Below are 20,302 nucleotides of genomic sequence, written 5' to 3'. Positions count from 1 at the left end.
TGATTACTACTCTCCAACCCATTGCAAAAACATGAAGCTAATTCAGCACTGAATTTAAATTCCTTGAGAAAAGATAAATGGAGTGGGAAAAATAAATTATTCACTCAAATTTCTGTATGCATATTCTTTCTGGACTGCATTCTCAGCTACTCTACAGTGTTTACTCTAAAAGGTGGAGTCCATTACATCCTCCTAAATGTCCCTCAAAACACCAACAGAACAGTAGGTTTTAACAAATTTGTCTATCCTTCTGGAAATACCTTTTATGAAGACTTTTTATAAGAATAAATAGAAAGAACCAGGAACAGAGGAGATTGCCTCCTTTTGCACTGGGCAGAGGGTTGGACCCAATAAGAGGATAAAAGTATTCACTGACCAAGTGGTCAGGCATTGGAACAGACTGACCAGGGAAGTGCTGGAATCACCATCCCTGGAAGTGTTCCACAGGTGTGTGGATGTGTCACTTGAACAGATGGTTTAGAGGTAAACACGTTGGTGCTGGGTTAACAGTGAGGTTCAATGATCTTAAAGGTATTTTCTAAACTTAATGATTCTACAATTCCATGACAAAAGGCTTTTTACTGTAAGTTTTCGTCATGCTCAATTATTTCAAAATTCATTATTTGAGGCAATGGAGCAATTTAATAAATTAGAATTCTTGTAAGAGTAAGAGCTCTTTGGGCTTGAAACTTGACATATAGCAATTTCAGAGATATCTAATGTTGAATTCACTTGTTTCTTCTGTATTTTCTACCGGGTAATATAAGTAACCTGAAGGTGCTCAATGCTCTTGTCCAGGGAACTTGAACATACAGACTTGGTATTTAGGTTGCCATAAATAAGTGGGAGGTTATATAAAAAACTTGATTATTTTGGCTCTCATTCTTAACTCTTCTGTGGAGGTAGTCCTTTACATTTTAATGCTATTTTTCACATTGTTTGTATTAAGATAAAATACATCAAAACTTAGAAAACAGTACTTGTGAGTCACTGCATCGGTTTTCCAATTTTTATATTCATTTTATGAACTTTCTAAGTCTATAAATTGGAAACAATCTCTACAACAAAACAACAACAAAAGAATAAATAGATCACTCTTATGGAAGCTTGTTAAGAAAAAAGGAGTGAATGCATAGTGTAGTCAATCAGGAAATATTATGCTAATTACTGTAAAGAGAACAGCTGTTCACACTCTTTAGATTATTAACACCTTCCAGCAGGGAAGCATCCCATGCAACGCTAATCTTCCATGTGCAAACCACTGCTGCTCCTTCATAGGGAAGTGGATAATATATTCTTCTCTCTGACAGAACAATAGGTGAGCAACAGCAGGCAGAACAGAAGTTTTATGACTTTCAAGATTTTGTTAATGTCATTGGTGCTGCAAACTGTACAATACATATGCTACCAATAGAAAACCAATGCATTTCTTATATAGCAAAAATCACATCCAGCCTTTTATACATAAATAAACTACTAGATTGGGCCAGCTGTTACTTTTTTCCTCCTTGACTTTTTCTGAATATGGTAAACCAAACATTATTTCTGAAGTGGCTTTGTGAAAAAGTTGATTTTTTACATTATAAATCAAATCTGTAGACAAATTATTATGGTGCTCATTCCTTATTTTCTAGATTATCATTTCAGAATATTGATACCTTAGCTGTTGTGTTCATGGTATAGAACACGATAAAAAAAATATGTTATCCTTCCCTACCAAGGAAAACTGCCTGCGATCTGGGAAAGGGTGGAACAATGTTTTATCTACAGAAATATGACTTGAATTGTAAAAAAGATCCCACTCTAAATCCCTGTAATGTAGGATTTGAAAATAGAGTGTGAAGTCCAAGAAAAAAATACAAGCAAGTTACACATTTAGAAAGTTCATGGGGTCTCGGACCTACTACACTTGGAGTTTAATTAAAGTGAATTGAGACATTTAAGAGCTGTAAAAGCCATGACAATAAAGAGTAAACAAACCTGAAAACATCTAAACATCAAACCTGAAAACTGTGAAGGAAATGAGCTTGTCACATGATAAAGCTATCCCCTAGTGCTCTGTTGTGCTCTTCCTGTGAATGAATCACCAGACTAGCGAGGCACTCTGGGTCCCTGCTTTGGCAGAGATCAGGCAGGCACCTGCTGTTTTTGCTGATAACCAAGACGATTAAGGGGCTGTGACGCCTACAGGTTGTGTCCCCCATTCCCCTTCACTCCTTGCACTAAAAAGAATGTCCAAAATGGAGGTTTATCACATATTTCTTATATAGGCAAGTCCTACCTAATACCATCCTGTCACATTGCTCTCTATCTGCTGTTCTCCCCCCTGCCCTCTTAGAGAGCTGTTCAGGCGCCTGTGTTATCCTCTATCATTTTGTTTGTCACGGGGCACCCCAAGAGCAGCTGTGCCAACAAAAATCAGAAGCAGTATCTCTTGGAAAAACTATTACTTTCTGAACAGATTGTTTTTCATTTATTTGCATTGGTCATAAACTCCCCCAGCTTCTCTGGTACTTCTGGTCAGCCTACAGCTAAGGAACATCCTTAACAGGGTGAGTCACTCTATGAATCAGCTCTGCACCACTTTGAAGCATTGAGGTGTATTTTGCATCACTCCAACTGAGGTTTGAGGTCAAAGAACTGCCAAACCACGAATTATCCCCTCCCCTCATCTAGCATTCATGTACAGATGGACACCATGATATGTACCTATCAATCTTTTTCTCCCTAGTTAGTACTCACGCTTTGTTATCTTAGAGAGATATTAAGTGCAACAGGCTATTTGCTTGTGTGCATAATAAGCTGTTCCACAGCTCATCTCAAACAGGAAGCCACCTTACTTCACAGTTCACAGGAAACCAGGAAATGAAAAAGGATTTATTTCCTGATACCTTATTTTCTGAGATCTGAAAAAAAAAGTATTCGCATTCTCTGTGGCATAATACAGGCACCAGACATAGACAAGCTGATAGTTGGCAGCAGCACACTAGAGTTTGCAGATCTTTAAAGACCCTTTTCATAGAGTACAAGAACTTGATCCCCACATGTAAGAAATCAGACAAGGAAGGTGCAGCATGGCTAAGTCAAGACCTGCTCATCAGACTTAAGGCCAAGAGGGAAATGCACAGGCAGGGGGATCAGGGATAGGCATCCTGGGAAGAGAATGAGCACGCTGCCTCTTTGTGTAGAAATGGAGTCAGGAAGGCCAAGACACATCTGGAGCTGAACTTGGGAAGGATGTAAAGAATAACTGTTAATGTCAGCCAGAAAGAGGACAAAGAAAGTTTACCCCTCTGCAATGGACACCACTGCCAAACTGGTAACAATGGAGAAGGCTGAGGAACTCAACTCTTTTGCCTCAGTCTTCAATGGCAATCTCTCCTCCCACACCTCTCAAGTGCATGGACTGCGAGTCAGGGACTGGGGGAGGAAAGTCCTTCTCTCTGTAAGTGAAGATCAGGTTCATGATGATGAGAAGAACCTGATTGTGTTTAAGTCTATGAGACATGACAAGCTGCATCCCAGAGTTCCTGAGGAAATTGGATGATGTGATTGCCAAACCAATTCTCAATGATATTTGAAAAGTTGTGTCAGTCAGGTGAAATCCCAGGGGACTGAAAAAAGGCAAACACCCATTTTAAAAAAGGGTAGAGAGGAGGGCCCTGGGAACTAATGACCTGTCAGCCTCACCTCTGTGCCTTGGAAGATTATGGAACAGACCTTCCAAGAATAAGGCACATGGAAGACAGGGAGACAATTCAAGACCACCAGCACAGCATCATCAAGGGACAGTCTTGTCTGACCAACCTAGTGATCTTCTATGATGAAGTGACTAAACCAGTGGGCAAGGGAAGGGCGATATGTCATGTATCTGTACTTTTGCAAGGCCTTTGACATGATCCCCTACAACAGCCTACTCTGTAAATTGGAAAGATATGGATTTGATGGCTGGACTGTTTAGTGGATGAGGAATTATTTGGATGGTTGCATCCAGAGGATGATGGTCGATGGCTCAATGTCTAGATGGAGATGGATGACAAGAGCTGTCCCTTTAGGGGTCTGTGCTGGGACCAGTACTGTTTAATATCTTCTTCAATGACATAGGTAAAGGACTTGAGTGTACCCTCAGCTAATCTGCAGATGACACCAAGTTGAGGGGTGAGGCTGGCACACCTGAAGGACAGGATGCCTTCTAAAGGGACCTGGACAAGTTTGGAGTGGGTCCATAGGAAAGTTATGAGGTTTAAAAACTTCAACTGCAGGGTCCTACACCTGGGCTGGAAAAACCATCAGTATCAACACAGGCTGGGGGATGAGCAGATCAGGAGCATCCCTGCCAAGAAAGGGTTGGGTGTGTTGGTGGATGAGAGGCTGGACATGACCCAGTAATGTGCACTCACAGCCCAGAAAGCCAAACGTGTCCTGGACTGCATCCACAGCAGTGTGGGCAGCAGGGAGGGGATTTCTCCTCTGCTCTGCTCTGCTCTGGTGAGACCCCACCTGCAGTGCTGAATCCAGCTCTGGGGTCCTGAGCACAAGAAAGAAACAGAACTTTTGAAGCAAGTCCAGAGAAGGGCCCCAAGAATGATTAGAGGAATGGAGGAATTTCCTTATGAGGAAAGGCTGAGAGAACTGGGATTGTTCAGCCTGGAGAAGACTTCACTGTGACCTTGTTGCATCTTTTCAGTACCTGAAAGGGGCTTATAAGAAAGATAGGGACAAACTTAGATAGATAAAAGGAAGATATGTTTTTACTGTGAGGATTCTGGAACACAGAAACAGGTTGCCCAGTGAGGTGGTAGATACACCATCCCTGGAAACATTCAAGGCCTGGCTGGATAAGGGCCCTGAGAAACCTGACCTAGTAGAAGGTGCCCCTGCTCATTGCAGGGGGGTTGTTCTGGGTGACCTCTAAAGACCCCTTTCAACCCAAATGGTTCTATGATTCTACAATTCCAGGCTGACTTTACCAAGCCAAGCTCCATTTCTGGGACATCCAAATCAACCCTAATGTATATTTCCTGGTAAAGGACCTGATATGATAGACATTACTTTCACTGTTTCTTAAGTGTTTCTAGTGTAGAACCCTGAGCTTGCTCCCTGTGGATTCCCTCTCAGATAATGGGTGCTTTTAGAGTAAAAGTCATTTTGGCAAATATAAGTCCTTAATTTAGGATGAAGTGAACCACAGAAGCAGTTCCACAGACTGTTCTCCACAGAGGAGAAAACAGTAATTCACTGAGATGTGATGTCTGTGTTGTATTAGATCAATACCATCTTTTGCATTTAACTTACAGAATGCTTTGTTCTAATTTAGTTGAATATTCAAACACAGTGCAAGTGCATCAACTCAATTGCAACTCTATTTTAGCAACATCCTGTGCATTAAAAACATCTTTAATGAATAAAAACTTTCACAGAGGTGAAATTTTGTTAAGCAGTATCTTAAAATCCCCAGTCATTTTTTTTTTTTTTAATCTAAAGTGAAAGTAGAAATCCTGCCTCCTCTGGTCTTACTTAAGGACAATTCTAGAAACAATTTTAGAAATTCTAAGGACAATTTTAGAAACCTCTGCAAGGTTTATTTTGTTCTAGACACCTGAAATTCTGTTAGAAATAGTTTTAAATTAACCCAGTCTTAGGACCTTCCCTGGATATTAAAAATCTTCAAAATTCCATTTGCTTTCCTAGCTCCTGTGCCAAGGATTATGTGGTGCCTGATTTTTGAGTCTAGTTCTTCCTAGCAATTACTGTTTTAACTGAAGTGTAAAATTAGGCATTTCTAAAATTTGTATTTATTGATTACAGTAATGAAAAGGAAAAGGGACAGATAGCTCTTGAAGAAATATTCATCTGTAAATATGATATAAATATGTGATGTGTGAACAAAATAATGTTTACTGTAGGGCAGTAAACATCAGAAGGACAAAATAATGTAATGCTACTCATATTTCACATTTCAGATTTGGTGCAGAGAAAGCACTTAAAATAGAATTTATTTTTGATACTCACTAGGAATGTCTTTAACCTACATTAAATATAGAAGTGTATGAGGGATCTTTTCTACATACAGAAAAACAGTATGGATAAGGTACCAATATAATTCAAGATTTTCCTTATAATTTAATCTATGGGATTTTTGACATTTTTAGGTAAGTATCCAGATGCTTTCTAATGGATATCTATATATATATATTTCACTTTTAGTGTTAGAAAATTGGCATATTTAATAGAAAATAAATCTATTTAAAAGTAAAAGATTATACTTAGGAAAGTTATGTTATTATGTTATATACAACTTCCTTTTTTTGTAATCATTCAAGTAATAAATTGTACACATTTGATGTAAATGTTCGCATTTACATCACCCCAAAACAAAGGAAACATCCTAGCCTTCCATCCTTTTTTTGTGAACTTTTGTTCTGGTGAAAACTTTCTTTTTAAATGTTGTGTTTTGCATACCAGGTGGTGGCTATACCAGAAGATTTGAACTGAAACAAAATCTTGACAAGGAATCTTGTGGAATAGAAGATGTGAGGAGCTCTGAATCAACATTTTGTCTGTTTCCTTAGCCAGCAGGAGCTGAAAAAAAAATATTCCCAGGTTATCAAATATTGGTATGTATTGCTTTTGTAACTCTACATTTTCTTGTACTTTGTTTAGCTTGGGTTTCCCATTTATGTATATGAAGCCTATTTTTCTGATGTGCATGATAACATCCTGTTATTCCATGGGAAATTGGCTAAATGTCTTCAGAAGCCTGGGATGGTTTCCAATATTTGATATAATTAGGAGCATCTCAAGTTATGGTGGTTTTTCACATCAGTGAAAAACAGGAAAAATATTTGTTTTTAGCGCTTATTTATTAATCAACTCTGGTAAATAGTGATGGGGTTTTTAAAATTTTTTCCCTTTCTTTTTTTCTTTTTTTGTGCACTGCTATTTTTTTTTTCTGTATTTTTCTCTGCTGCACAAGGACGTTGTAGATTTTCCTGAAGGAGAGTAACACAAACTAGCTTGAAAATGTCTTTCATAAAATAATTTAATCTTCTGTCTGTGATTTCATTGGATTTGGATAATTTCTGGAGAAACTGGTCATCTACTTGAAGGAAGCAGTTACTTTCACAGCACAACTAATGCTTCATTTACTTTGCTGATTCACAGAAGGTGCAAGCTAATCAGAAGAAGTGATTCATGAGGTATAGCTGAGAAAAGACATAATCTTCTGTGGGAATCTTAATTGCCATTTTGTAGCTTTTGTTCTTGTGTTTAAAAGCTACAGAAGAAAGTGATATCTCCCTGCAAACTCGCAGGATTCTGGGGGACACCATAAGGAATAACTGTAAAGTTTTTGTGCTCAGCTTCCTGCTTCATAGTTCTTCAGTCAGGCCAAAGCTAAATGTTGCTATCCTTCCTTGACAAGTGAGAACACAGAGTGACAGTCATTGTTGGTTTTGTATGAGGGATCACCTCTAACTCCTCAATCTAACAATATCCCCTTTGCTCTTTGTAGGAGGTTGGGAACCAGAAAGCCTCCTGCCTTCACTGAAGCCAACTTTAGGCAGAGCATTTATTGACAGGTACCATACATACAAATACCACATGTGCATTGACTCTGCATTCCACCTTCCAGGATAATTTACAGAGGCATAAAGGCTGTGAAGGATTTTTCCAGACCTTGGCAAAGACCATACCACATCCAGTCTTGATCCTGGGAGTTCTGAATGTGTCTGTAAACCTGAGGGAGCCCACCTGGCTACTCATTTTGCTATGCAGAGCTTCTTTTGAAGCAAGACTGTGTAGGTCTATGGAAGATGGATTGGCTAAATCTCCTTGTTCACACAGAGCAGTCAAACAGGACTCTAGGGTAAAGCTTTTTCTTGTCTAGTTAATCAGATTCTGCTGCTCTAGCTAAGAGCATGAAGGAGCAAATTTCATCTGTATCCAGGCTAGGACATAATGGTCTGGATAGCTGGGTGACTACCTGGGTAGAAAATGGTTTTGATTGTCAGTGGTTAATGTGTTGTGGCCTGTGTGGGTGTCCGTGGTGAGTACTGCAGAGGTCTGTCCTGTTTAATGTCTTTGCAATGTCTTGACAGAGGTGGGAGAATGCATTCCAGTCCAGTTTGCAGGTGACACAAAGTTGGGGTAACATCTGATAAGCTCAAGGGTAGGGCTGTCTTCTTGGTTGGAGGAAGGTGCCAGCAGAAACCTCATAAAACTAAGCAAGGACAAATGCCAAGAGCACAGGTGGATCCTGTGTTCATTTTTTGCCTCCTCCAAATATGAAAGAGAAGGGTTAATGGAGAACTCCAAGCATCATGGGGCTGGAGTGCTTGCCCCACATGGAGAGCTGATCCTATTCAGACTGGAGAAAGCATGCTTTTGGGAATATTTAACAGCTTCCCCAGCACCTACAGGGAGTCATTAAGGAGCTGGAGCCTCGATTCTCAAAGTGGTGCAAGGCAGAACAGCCATGGGCATAAGTTGAAACAAAATAAGAGAAAGTTTTTCCTGAGAGTACATCAGGCAGTGGAGAGGTTCCTCCAATAGGCTGAATGATGACTACTCCTGAAAGACCCAGTTGAGCTAAGACCTTAGCAACCTGGTCTGATCTCATAGTTGACTGTGCTTTGGTAGGATTTTAACTACTTGGCATCCCAATGTCCCTTCCAACCTGACTTTTCCTATCAGTGTTATGACCTTCTTTCAGCAGCTTCCATTTCTGGGCTGTTTTTTAGCTGAGATTTCCTAGGCTGAAGCCTTTCCAGAATGTTTAGAAAAGAATCAGTTTTGATTCAGGTTGTTTCTCACTATCCTTCTCTGTGAAAAAAAAAAAAAAAAAGCCTCTTCTGTCATTCGATGAAGAAGAAAATGGGAAAGTAAAATCACCTGACTGTTAGGATTTGCAACATAGATTCCTACATCTGGACTTCTTGTTCATGCTCACGCTAACTGATTGAGAGAAATGTCATTTTTGGAATGACATTAATCTCATCTGAAGGCAGATGTCTAAAATACATTTTCTGAATCATGCATAAGTACATTTTTCTGCACTGGCTATATTGGAACTTCAGGTGAATAGCTGGGTTGTAGCTGCCTGTAATATAGCTGCCCTCAGATTTAAATGAGATCATTGCTACCTAAAATGCCAGCAACTACCCACCACCCTTCCTATCTGTGCACTCAGAGCTGTGTGAAGGTGGAGACCAGCTATCTCCTGAGATCCTTTGTCTTTGCAGGTGGGTGCATGTGAAGCCCTGTGGGAATAATTCAAGGGTAGCATGAATCTGTGGGCAAAAATGTCTTTTTTCCATTGTGCAGAAACTACAAAGGATTGGCAGATCTTCAGAAAAGATATGGTTTTGATAACAAAAATAATCATTCTTGTGTGTTTGTCTTCATGATGTGAATCTGGTAGAAATAGTCTAGCCTTTTCCCTGTTTTATTTTTGGTAGATGACAGCACAAATATGAGGAAATTTGCATTGCAGTTATGTACCTTAATCCTACCAGCTGAATGATAAACCCAAATTACTCCTGCTTGCCAAAGGATGAGGAGCTGGTAGATGATCTCCCTCACAGTTGAATGCATCAGGTTTGTGTGGTGTTCCTCTGAGTACTTTTGGTATATGAAAGAAATGTATGCCAGGGACCAGGGCTGCAAAATTTCAGGAGGGGGAGAGGAAGACAGTTGTAAGACTGAGGCCTGAATGAGCCTTTATATCTCTTATACACAGATATACACACCTGCAGGATACCTGGGTCATGGGAATTAAACATGCTATCTCTGTCTGATGGTCTGGTGATTAATGTGCAGAGACCTCTCCCATCTCAAAGCACCAGCACATTAATCTGATCAATTTAGGCAAATGATGTCAGTTATATAGAGTCATATTTTACAGAAACCTCAATTTTGCAATTTTAGGACTGTGTTAATTTACTGCCTAAGTACAGCAAGTTTAGAACAAAATTCATTTTGAATTTCTAAAAACTGTAGAAGTTCCATTTCTGGTCAGAAGCTTTTCATAACTAGATTCAATCCTACAAGTAAGAGCAAAAAATTCAATACTTTTGGTCATATTTCCATTCAGTCAATTATAAAAACATAATTTTGTTCTTTATGTTCCTTTCAGCAAGTAATGTATGACTCATGAATTTACATTTTATTACTTGATAATATTTTTCTGTCATTTCCTCCCCTCTCCCTGCTGTGTGGTTTTCTGTGAATGGTTTGTGGCATCCACAGCATTTGAAATCATTCTCATCAAAGACACAGAGAGGTTTTCCTCTTCCTAATTCAGCGAGCATGTGACAATCAGTATGATGTGTACCTGAGAGAAAAATAATTATCGAAGATGTCAGCAGGTAAGCAAGGAATTTGGAACAGGTAGACATTGAACAAATTCAGACCATTTTCTTTTCTTGGTCTAAGTAAGACCACTAACAAAGCTTCTGGCTCATTATTAGTAGAACTTCAGTGTAATTTTTCATAAGATTCAATGAATTAATTATGCATGAACATAATAAAAATAGAAGGCACAATTCTGATTCTGTTGATAAGGAAGATTTTTGTCATTGATTTCAATGAAATCAGGGTTTTACATGAGGTCTTTAAAACTTTCAAAATGCAACCAAAGTAGCACACATGCAGCACACATAGGAGGGAAAAATATTCTGTGGGTTGAATTAATTTTGTGGGTGTGTGTGTATAATTAAGGGTACTGAATCTTGCAAAAGTAAATTATTTATTCACACAGTTTTGCGTAGGGAGAATTGGATTCTGAAGAAATATTTCAAACTGTAGTTTGTAAAGTGAAGATTGTGGAGCCCTGAACAGAGCTTGTTTTGATGCTTCTAATGCAAGAGACAAACTTTGATGGATTTGGAGAATGGAATGAAAATAATTAGGTCAGCAGGCAAAAGGTAATTAAACCTAAGGAGCAAAAGATGTAAAATGCAGTTATTGTGTCAAGTTCTCAAAGCTGCACACAACTGGGGTGTCTGTGCTGTTCGTTTAACTGCAAATATCAAAATAAATAATTGGCCTTGTGATTACAATGGCAAGTATCTGAAAAAGACATAATTCTCCTTAGATTGAAGGATATTGAAGATATATAGAAATTGCTTCTATATATTTAAACAAGGTGGCAGGGTTGCTTAAAAATATCTGAAAAGGAAACAAACTGAGAAGTTCATTTTGGGGGAACTTGCTGTCAGCAGAAAGTATATTCATGCTAGAAATAAGGTCCTTCTTCCTTCTATATAATGTCTTCCTAACTCAGCTTTCAGTGATGTATTGAGGGAGAAATCCTCAATAGATCAAACCAGCAAAAAAAGACACATTTCTCATATTTTAATTTGATTACAATTCTTAAAGTACTGAAGAACTCTTTGTAAGGGATAAGGGCTAATGATTTTAAACTAAAAGAGGTTGATTTAGATTAGTTTCCCAGAAAGGTGGTAGATGCCTCATTCCTGGAAACATCATGGTCGGATTGGATAGGGCTCTGAGCAGCCTGATCTTGTGAAAGATGTCCCTGTTCATTGCAGAGGGGTTGTACTAGATGACTTTGGATTACTAGATGACTAGACCCAACTTTTCTATGATTCTATGGATTCCTGGCCTCAGAGCAGTGGGTTCTAAACTTAAGGTGGATTCAAAGATCAATCAAAAAACTTTAGGTGTAAGACTCCATTGTGACTAGTTCTGATTCAGCTACAAATAACTACAGATGGTGAGCCTGTTCTTGAGATATATCTCTACTCTTCCTAAATATATAAAAAAATATGTTGTTCTTTCCTTCTACTCTTCAGTATGTGCTTGATACTGGACTAGACAGAACTTCAGTCTGACCCCACTCAGCTCCTGCTGTGGTTGATCTGTTTGTGCTCTGTGTGGTTTCCCTTTCTCCTAGATTGAAAAGACGGAATAGTTTAGATTTTGGCTAATCCTGGGGATGTTCACAGTATAGCTTCCATAGGTTTTCCAGCAGATTTGTTCAAGTTTAATAGGAATTCCGCCAGACCAAAAATGTTGGGCTCTGAGGTGAATGATTTTATTCAGTAGATAATGATAACTACCTAAGTTCAAAGTCATGATTACTACTAATTTGGTACACAAGGAAACAAAGGTCTTTACTTTCTATTGTCCTAAAAAGTAGTGTTTGCCACTACCTAGCATTTGCCTGTTCTGTACAGAGTAGAGCTCTAGATCTTCTTGGGTACTAGGCTGGCACTGGGGGACACCACTAGAAAGAGTGAGAGTTTTAGCATTTTCTTTCCATTACAACAGTCACTACAGAATCATGAAATAATTGTCTCTGCTTACACCAAGCTTCAGACTGCTGAAAGTAGCAATAAAGTTGTATTGCACTTTTATCCAAATTTGAGATGATGCTGAAGCAAGAATTTTCTTCAGCAGAACTGGAGTCCTGGGTTTTCACCTCTTCTTTTTAAAGGAAGTCCCCACAGTTTTTCTGCCACATTCCTCAATGAATTTATTTGATCTCTTTATCTGCCAATAGCAAATACCTCTGTAGAGACCAGTCATGTCAAAATATTAGTCTGAACTTTGTAACACAGGGCTAAGCACAGTTCTCTAGAAGACAAAATTAGATTCCTCATGGTCAGATGTATGTATCAAGAATCATGGAAATTCTTCCGCTTTGACACTAGATAGGTGTCTTCTGAACTAATTGCTCTAATATTTATTCCCCTTCCAGCTGATGAAGAGGAACGGGCAATTTTAATGCCTGATTAAGCTACTATTTTAGGTAAGTCCTGTTCAGCAGCACAGTTTTTTCCCTTTGACTAGGAGCAACTGGTCATCACAGTTCCATATAGTTGCTCTAATGTGGTCAGATGAATTCAGTACCTTCCAGAAACAATTTATGCCCTCCTTTCCACCTGTGGCCCAACAAGAAGAGCCATCTAACTTGCTTTGGAAAAGCCAGGTGGCTTTATGAAGCAAGTAGATGCAGTGATCCAAAAGCTTTGTCTTTTCATCAATTCAAAACAAAGACATAGCAGTAAAGGAACAAACACAGCCTTATATTGATGAAAATCACATCCATCCCAGCAGTGATAATTCCAACTTTTTTTTCCTACCAAAACCTGGAAAAAAAAAAGCTGGGAAAATTTGTTCACATATTGAAGCCTGTAGCTGTTTTTTTCCCCATGAGATAAGTGATACTTTTTAATTAAAAGTTACATATGTTATTTTTGTACTTCTCCCCTAGTAATTGATTCAATTTTTAAACAAAATTAATATTATCAGATAATCAAACTATGCAGTTATCATGTGATTTCAGCACTGTATATGCACCGAAAAATACAGTCATTATTAGAAGTTTCCCTTTTAGGGTGAATAAAAAGATTGACATGGGTAGGAAACCCATTAATTTGTTAATTTAAATACACACCCCCTCCCCAGCTGCCTGATTAATTTAGTCTGTAGTGTTCTGGACCTCCTGGAGTCAGAAATAAAGGATCAGTGGGTAGAGGAGGTACAAGTGACTCCCATACCATTGTTTTTAGTATTTCACAAAATCCATCCATTCAAATGTAAAAACAAATATAAAAATTTACTCAGCACAAGCAGAGCTCCAGCAGCACTAGGTTTCCTCCTCCTACCCCATGCCTACCAGGTCAGAGCAGGACACAGAGAAGCTGTTGGACATTTCCAAATCCTGCTGTACACATTTGCAGCCATTTATGCTGATAGATAAGAAGAAATTAAATTTCCTCTGGATAAACACATATTTCATGGAAGCTGGAAATAATAGGCATAATTGGTGTTGTGGGCTTAAAGAACCCATTGTTCTACCTGTAACAAGGGCTTTTTGAACATCTTTCACCTAGCAACCACAACACTCTCAACTCCACTCTGCTCTCTGAAAAGTCCCAGGATGCATTCCTGTTTTTTCCTGATTCTTTTTATCACTAATCCAGCCAGCAGCATGGCAAAGGGCAGGTTTAACATCCTTTTCAAAATAAACTATGGATACCCTAAAATTAACTACTGAAGCTGCCTCTGCTAAGTGAAGGTAAAGAGATGAAAGACTGAGAGGAGGAACATGAGACAGAGTTGTGGCTTTGATCTTCTTTATGCACTCACATCAATTGCATGTGGATCAAGAGCACCACAATAACTGCACTGGCATATCCAGTTTGCCTACTGCAGCGTACCAGGACACCTTGTGGAGTCTGTTTTTCCTAGAGCAGTCTCCTCAAAGTCTGAGAGAGAACAAGACATTAGAAGAGAAACCATTACCTTGACATTCCCGTCTCTCTCTGTGAGAAGACACACTCTGCTGGCACCCTAAATACTATGTACAGCCAGAAGAAAACATGTCTTCTTTATAGCACTGAAGAAAGTAGATGATGTTGCTGTCTGCAGTGTGTTTATTCCTCTGCAATTCTTCCCATCAGCCTTTGGAGATTGGGAGCCTTTGCTTTGTGCCATTAAAGACTCACTATTTAGCCCACCGCACTACGTGCTGCTCATCAGTGACATTTGCCACAGGAAGCTGGCTCTGTCCTAGCTTTGGCCACAGAATACTTGACTAACATCTCAGATACAGAATGAGTAATAATTTGTACATTTGTGCTTTCAGAACTCCTCACCTAGTTCTTATTCAGCTGGCTTTCTCTGCGTTCTCCCAAGCAGCTGCTGTGTTCTCCATCTGCCTGCCTTCGTGCTGCTCCTTGCTGCTGCACTTGGCTTTGCTGAGTCTCTCCTAAGATCTCTCATCCAAGATCCCTGACTCCCCCTGAGTTGGCTGCAACTTCCAGTTACTGCTGTGGTTGTCCTGCAATGAATGCTGTGAGGGCTGCCTGCTTCATCTGGAGGGATTCTCTCCAAAGAATAATTGTTTACCTCAAAACAGGCAAATGGCCTTTTTCAGGCAGCAATCTCTCTAGGCATTAATATTTATCCAGGCTTTGGCACCATGTCAACAAGCTGGGTTGCTTGGTAGTATTTTCTCATGGTTTTGTAAAGCTAAATGATTGAGCACTATCAGTTATTACTGAAATTTTTCGGTTTAGGTCAAGTGAAAATTGGGAAGTTTTAAATATTCCAAGTGCCCTTTTCATTCCTCTTTGGTTGGATCATTAAATAGAAAAATGAATTATTTGCACTGTCCTACTGAGGAAAATATTTTTTATTCTCCCTGCATTATCACCTGACACAAACAACATTTCCTTACTATTCTATATTTGGCCATGACATAATTTATTCACAGCTGGGAAAAAAAAGTCACCTTCTTAATTATAAATATCTGCAAATATTAAGGGAAAGTTGGAAGAGAATAATTAAAAGCCCAAACAAGAACGATTAGTGAGAAAAGCAGTGCTGGTTCTTTTAATGCAATACAAAGGCCTTGGTTTGGTAAGTAACTAATACACAATGAAGTATATTTTTCCCTCACAAGATACCACAGAAATAGCTGCAAGTATTCAACTGGAGCATGCAAAGGCTTGATAATGTGAACCATAGGGAATGAGAAGATAAGGTAAAACAATGCATAGCTCTTGTTCAGCAGTAGAAAGAGAAGCTGAAAAGGAGAGCAAAGAGCACTTATCTGGAGGATGTATATTAGGACTTCCTGACATTCCTATGCATGAAAAAAAAAATTGCAGACATAACTGTATAGCTGCAGCTCATATGCAAGATGATAAGAGAAAAGAAAAAAGGACTTATTTGGAAAGAACACTTGTCCACCTTTAATGCCCCAAAATCTAAATTCTGAAGTCCCTTACATAGACAAAGATTAATTATATTAGATAGTCTTATTTCTGAGACTGCAAAAATGACATTTGCAGGCTTAAACTTGTTTATGCATTTATATATATCTAGTTTTCATTGTAGTGTTTTCAGGAATGGGCCAGAAGTCAATTTTAGTCATCTGTTTTACATTTCACATGGAAACAGCAAAGAAAAAAATTATCCTGATGTAGGAAAATATGTTTTTGAGTACACAGAAGTGGGCCCAGGGACTCCAAGGCAAAAAAACACCTGAAACTAATTCTGCAGTATTTTGCTTATTATCATATAGTCATAGAATGGCTTGGGTAGGAAGGGACCTTAAAGACCATCTTGTTCCAGCTCTCCTACCATGGGCAAGGATCCATTCCCGAGACCATCTTGCTCAGGGTCCTGTCCAACCTGGCCTTGAATTATTCCAGGAAGGAAGTATCCCCAACCTCTCTCAGCAACCTGTTCCAATGCTTCACCACCCTCTAAGTAAAGAATTTCTTCCTAATATCTAAATTAAACCTAACTTCTTTCAGTTTAAAACTATGGCCCCATGTCTTGTCACTATCTGCCTGTCCAAAAAGTCCCTTTCCATCCTTTTTTTGAAAGCATCTCAAGGTACCTGCAATGATGTCTCCCTGCAGCCTTCTCCAAGCTGAATAACTCCAGCTCTCAGTCTGTCTTTTTAGGAGAGGTGCACCCACCCTCTGACCATCTTCCTTGTCCTCCTCTGAACTTGCATTAACAGACCCACAGTATTTCAGGTGGGGTCTCATGAGAATGAAAGGGAAGAATCCCTTGATTGATAGCCTCTCCTCTTTTGATTAAATGTAGTTCCCAAAGAAAAATTCCCTTGAAAAAGGAGAATAAAATTACACACTTTCATTCTCTAAATAAGATATGTGATATGATACAGCATTATATATCCAGAGAAGGAGACTCCAGTGAACATTCTGCACTAACACCCAGGTGTCTGTCCTCCAGAAATTTCACTAGACAAATGTGGAATGTGCAGGGTAGGCTGCAGGGCATGGTCTCTGAACATATGCTGTGAGGACATTATAATTGGAATGAATTGGAGAGTGGCTGAAATAGGAGTTTATGTAAAACAGAAATCAGGAAGGCTGGCTTGTGTACAGCAGTGGGGGCACCTTAATTGCTAATTTAAAACAGGGCCATATCTGCTCAGCCTGTGATGACTTAGAATTTGACTGAGTTGCTATTGACTGCTGCTACTCACACTGGCAACCCCATCATCATCAGAATGTCCTTTGCAGAGCTGTCCCTTATCCACTAGTCACTCATCCAGACTTCAACCTAGATGGAGCATTCTGGAATTGACCCTGTTGAATTTCAGAACATTTTTAAGGGTTTTTTTTCCAATTTTCAGGATCATTGCTGATCTCACCAAACACTCTAGGCAATTTTGACTTTTAGAATTTGATTCAGTACTTCTTTCAGTGAAGGGAAATGTTTCTACTATCTTTAGAAAGAATGTAATCAGTTTCTTTATAACCAGTTTATCTCAGAGAAAGTTGACCATGTCAGTTGACAATGTCAGAATAAATTTGCTTTAGCAAAATAATTGAGCTTTTTCTACAAAATGCAGCTTGGAACAATGGCATCATTTATAGAGGGAAAGTTATTCCGGTGGACTGCTTAGCTCAGAATTAGTTCCTATCTTTCCCTTTGCTTTTTTTTTTTTTTTTTTGTGTTATACTCTTTGTTCATTAATTTAGGTAGGTTTTGATATTTTGTAAATTTGCTGTTAGAGTCAGTACTTAATTGATTTTGCCATTAAAAATTCATAAAATGCTAAAGTTATTGATCAATACAACAATTTTTATAACAAAATAATTATAATGAAAGTATTGATAATAATTATTAATCAGATTGTGAACCATATGACACAAGCTGTATTTTTTTCTGCTCTCTGTGTGTGCTCACGACAGTGGAATGCGGCAGTCCTTTGATATTTCTAGTCCAGCAGCTTTAGGAATGAGTTGTATAGAGCTTTTGATACAAGTATATCTGAATACATTTTTCTTTCTCTACAGCTAGGACATTTATCTTAGCCTCACAGAGGCAAAACTTCAGATATGTCTGGTAAAATTCCAGGGCTGAACGAAATGATCAGCCTGTGAAACTAACCTCAAATCACGACCTGAATGTCACACAAAAGTTTTAGGGAGTGGAATTTCAATGTAACAAGCTATTTTTTAAAGGACTTAGGATTTTTAAATCCCTTTTGTTACTTCTGAGCTCTTTGTCTTGGCAATACCGCAGAGTGGAATTTTCCCATGAGAAATTCTACCTCTGTCAAATGGATTGAAGAAAATATTTTAAAAGTTGTACTTAAAATCAGTGATGATTAGTGATCTGAGCAGAAAGTTATAAGCTTAAGCAAAATAAAAAGAATAGAAAAATTCCCATTATACTTTCTAATTCATTTTTGTGTCGCAGTTACATTGTTCATTATTTCAGATCTACTGCTGTGATTTATAGAGTCATTTAAATGTGCCAAATGCTAAAGTTTCTGCAGTTTCTTAGTTGTTTTTCACTACCTTATCTGATAGGTGTCACTGAGGAAACAGGGACTTTCTCTTTGCGCAGATTATTTGGAGAAATTCCCAAAAGACTCTGTTTCAAAGGAAGAGCTTGGGGTGCAAACAGTTTGGCAAAGAGTGAAAGAGGCAAAGTCACAATGTCAGTGTGTCCAGAGTCTGGAATAGCAAGCTCCTGTAAATATACCTTTCTCTCAGTTGATACCATGCAATTCTCAAAGCACACGTGCATCTTTGCTTCCTGCAGTGTCCTTCTGATCTCTTCTTGTGTGATGAATGATGACTAGACAAGGGTATGACACAAAAGGTTCCAGAACTACATCTTCCAGGACAATTATTTTTAGGTGCCAAGGAAAGACATTCAGGACTCTGCAGTCACCTGTGTTTCTATTTATAATCAGCACCTTTCTTCAGCCAAGAACTCTGGTTTAAAAGTCAATTGATGGTTGACACCACATAAAAATTTCCTCGCCAGATCATTACATCCTTAAAAGAGTGCAGAATTTGTGTTTAGATAAGGGATCTAGGTAAATCCTTTTTCCATCCAGGGTTAGACTAGACCTAGACTAGACTAGTCCTAAAATACCATCTAGCTGCAGCAACAGGATGTTAATCCCTTGAAATCAATCGCCCGTTTTGTGTATATTTTACACCCTTGCCTTTTGTTACTCAGATAAATCCTCCATACAATAATAGCTAAGGGAAAAGTATATCAGGGCTGTGTTTACCTCCATGCTTATGCATAATTCTCCCTGAGACCCCTTTGCTTTTTTTACTAGAGCCACCCTTTATATTTTGCTGGGCCAGCACCAGGAAAATAGTAAGGACAGTGTCTGCTAAAGTATGTTCACTAGGTTTAAAATCAGATTCACTGCTGAGAGAAGCTGGATTTGGAATGTAGCAAAGGATTGCATTGTTCTCTGCTTTCTACATTCCTTCAAAGCTGAAGAAGCATTTATCTTGCTTCTCTACTTTGCAAACTGCTTTGGACAGCATCAAGTTCTTCTGGAGTCTGTCAAGTCCTCCTACCCTTTCATTAATTTTTGTGTTCATGATCTCTTGAAGGAGGCTTCACATACTCCTGAACAAGCAATAAAAGGTTATCTAGACCTCTGCAGAATTAATTTACTTTCCTTGCTGCCTTTTTCCCCCCTTTCTTCCCCCATTTATAATTACATTAATTATGGGAACGTAAAAGTATTCTGTCTCTTTGACATTAATTACCTGGGAGTGAAGATTAATGAACTTTGTACAATGTTCAGTATTACATATTCATAAATGGCTAAGAATCTGCATGGGTCACCACTATAGTGGAAATCAAGTAATGACCACTGAAAAGTTTCCTACTAATAGTCAAAAAGAAAAACAAATAAACAAGCCACTAAAAAAACTACCCCAAAAATTAAGAAAGAAACATATTGATGTACAAAAAGCTGTGCAAAGTGACTTTGTAGACGAATTTTTTATACATTGTAGTCATTTCCCACCAGAATAGGTAGCCCGCAAAGCTTTTTTGTTTTGGTTTGGGTTTTTTGTTACTTTAATGAAGCTTAATTCTGTTAAAAATTTGCTCAGGTTTCTCACCAAGCTCCGAGTTATTTTCGTCACATTTTCATTTCTATACAAAAGAGAAAATCTACCACTGAGCCAAACAACACTAGCATTTTTATGGCAAATCTCTCAGGGTTTGCACAATTGTTTGGCTAGACAGAAGACATTGAGACTGCTATAACTGGCTTATTATGACCAGAGCTGCAAAGCAGATAGATGCAATATTAGCAAAGTTGAAAAAAAAAAAAGTGCAAGTGCTGTAAACATTAGTATGACCAAGAATATTGTGTAATTTCCTTAATTCTGCTCTGTGTAGTCTACACTGCACCTGGTGGGATGAAGTCTTCCAGTAGGGAGCCTAAGAAAACATTACAGGGACCATTTTCCTGCGTCTGCTTCTCACATGCCAGTGGGGCACAGAGGAGAAG

This window comes from Molothrus ater, chromosome 2 (assembly GCF_012460135.2).
Source record: "Molothrus ater isolate BHLD 08-10-18 breed brown headed cowbird chromosome 2, BPBGC_Mater_1.1, whole genome shotgun sequence".
NCBI classification, from domain to species: domain Eukaryota; kingdom Metazoa; phylum Chordata; class Aves; order Passeriformes; family Icteridae; genus Molothrus; species Molothrus ater.
The sequence above is the reverse complement of the archived record's forward strand: the minus strand, read 5'-3'. Positions refer to the sequence as shown.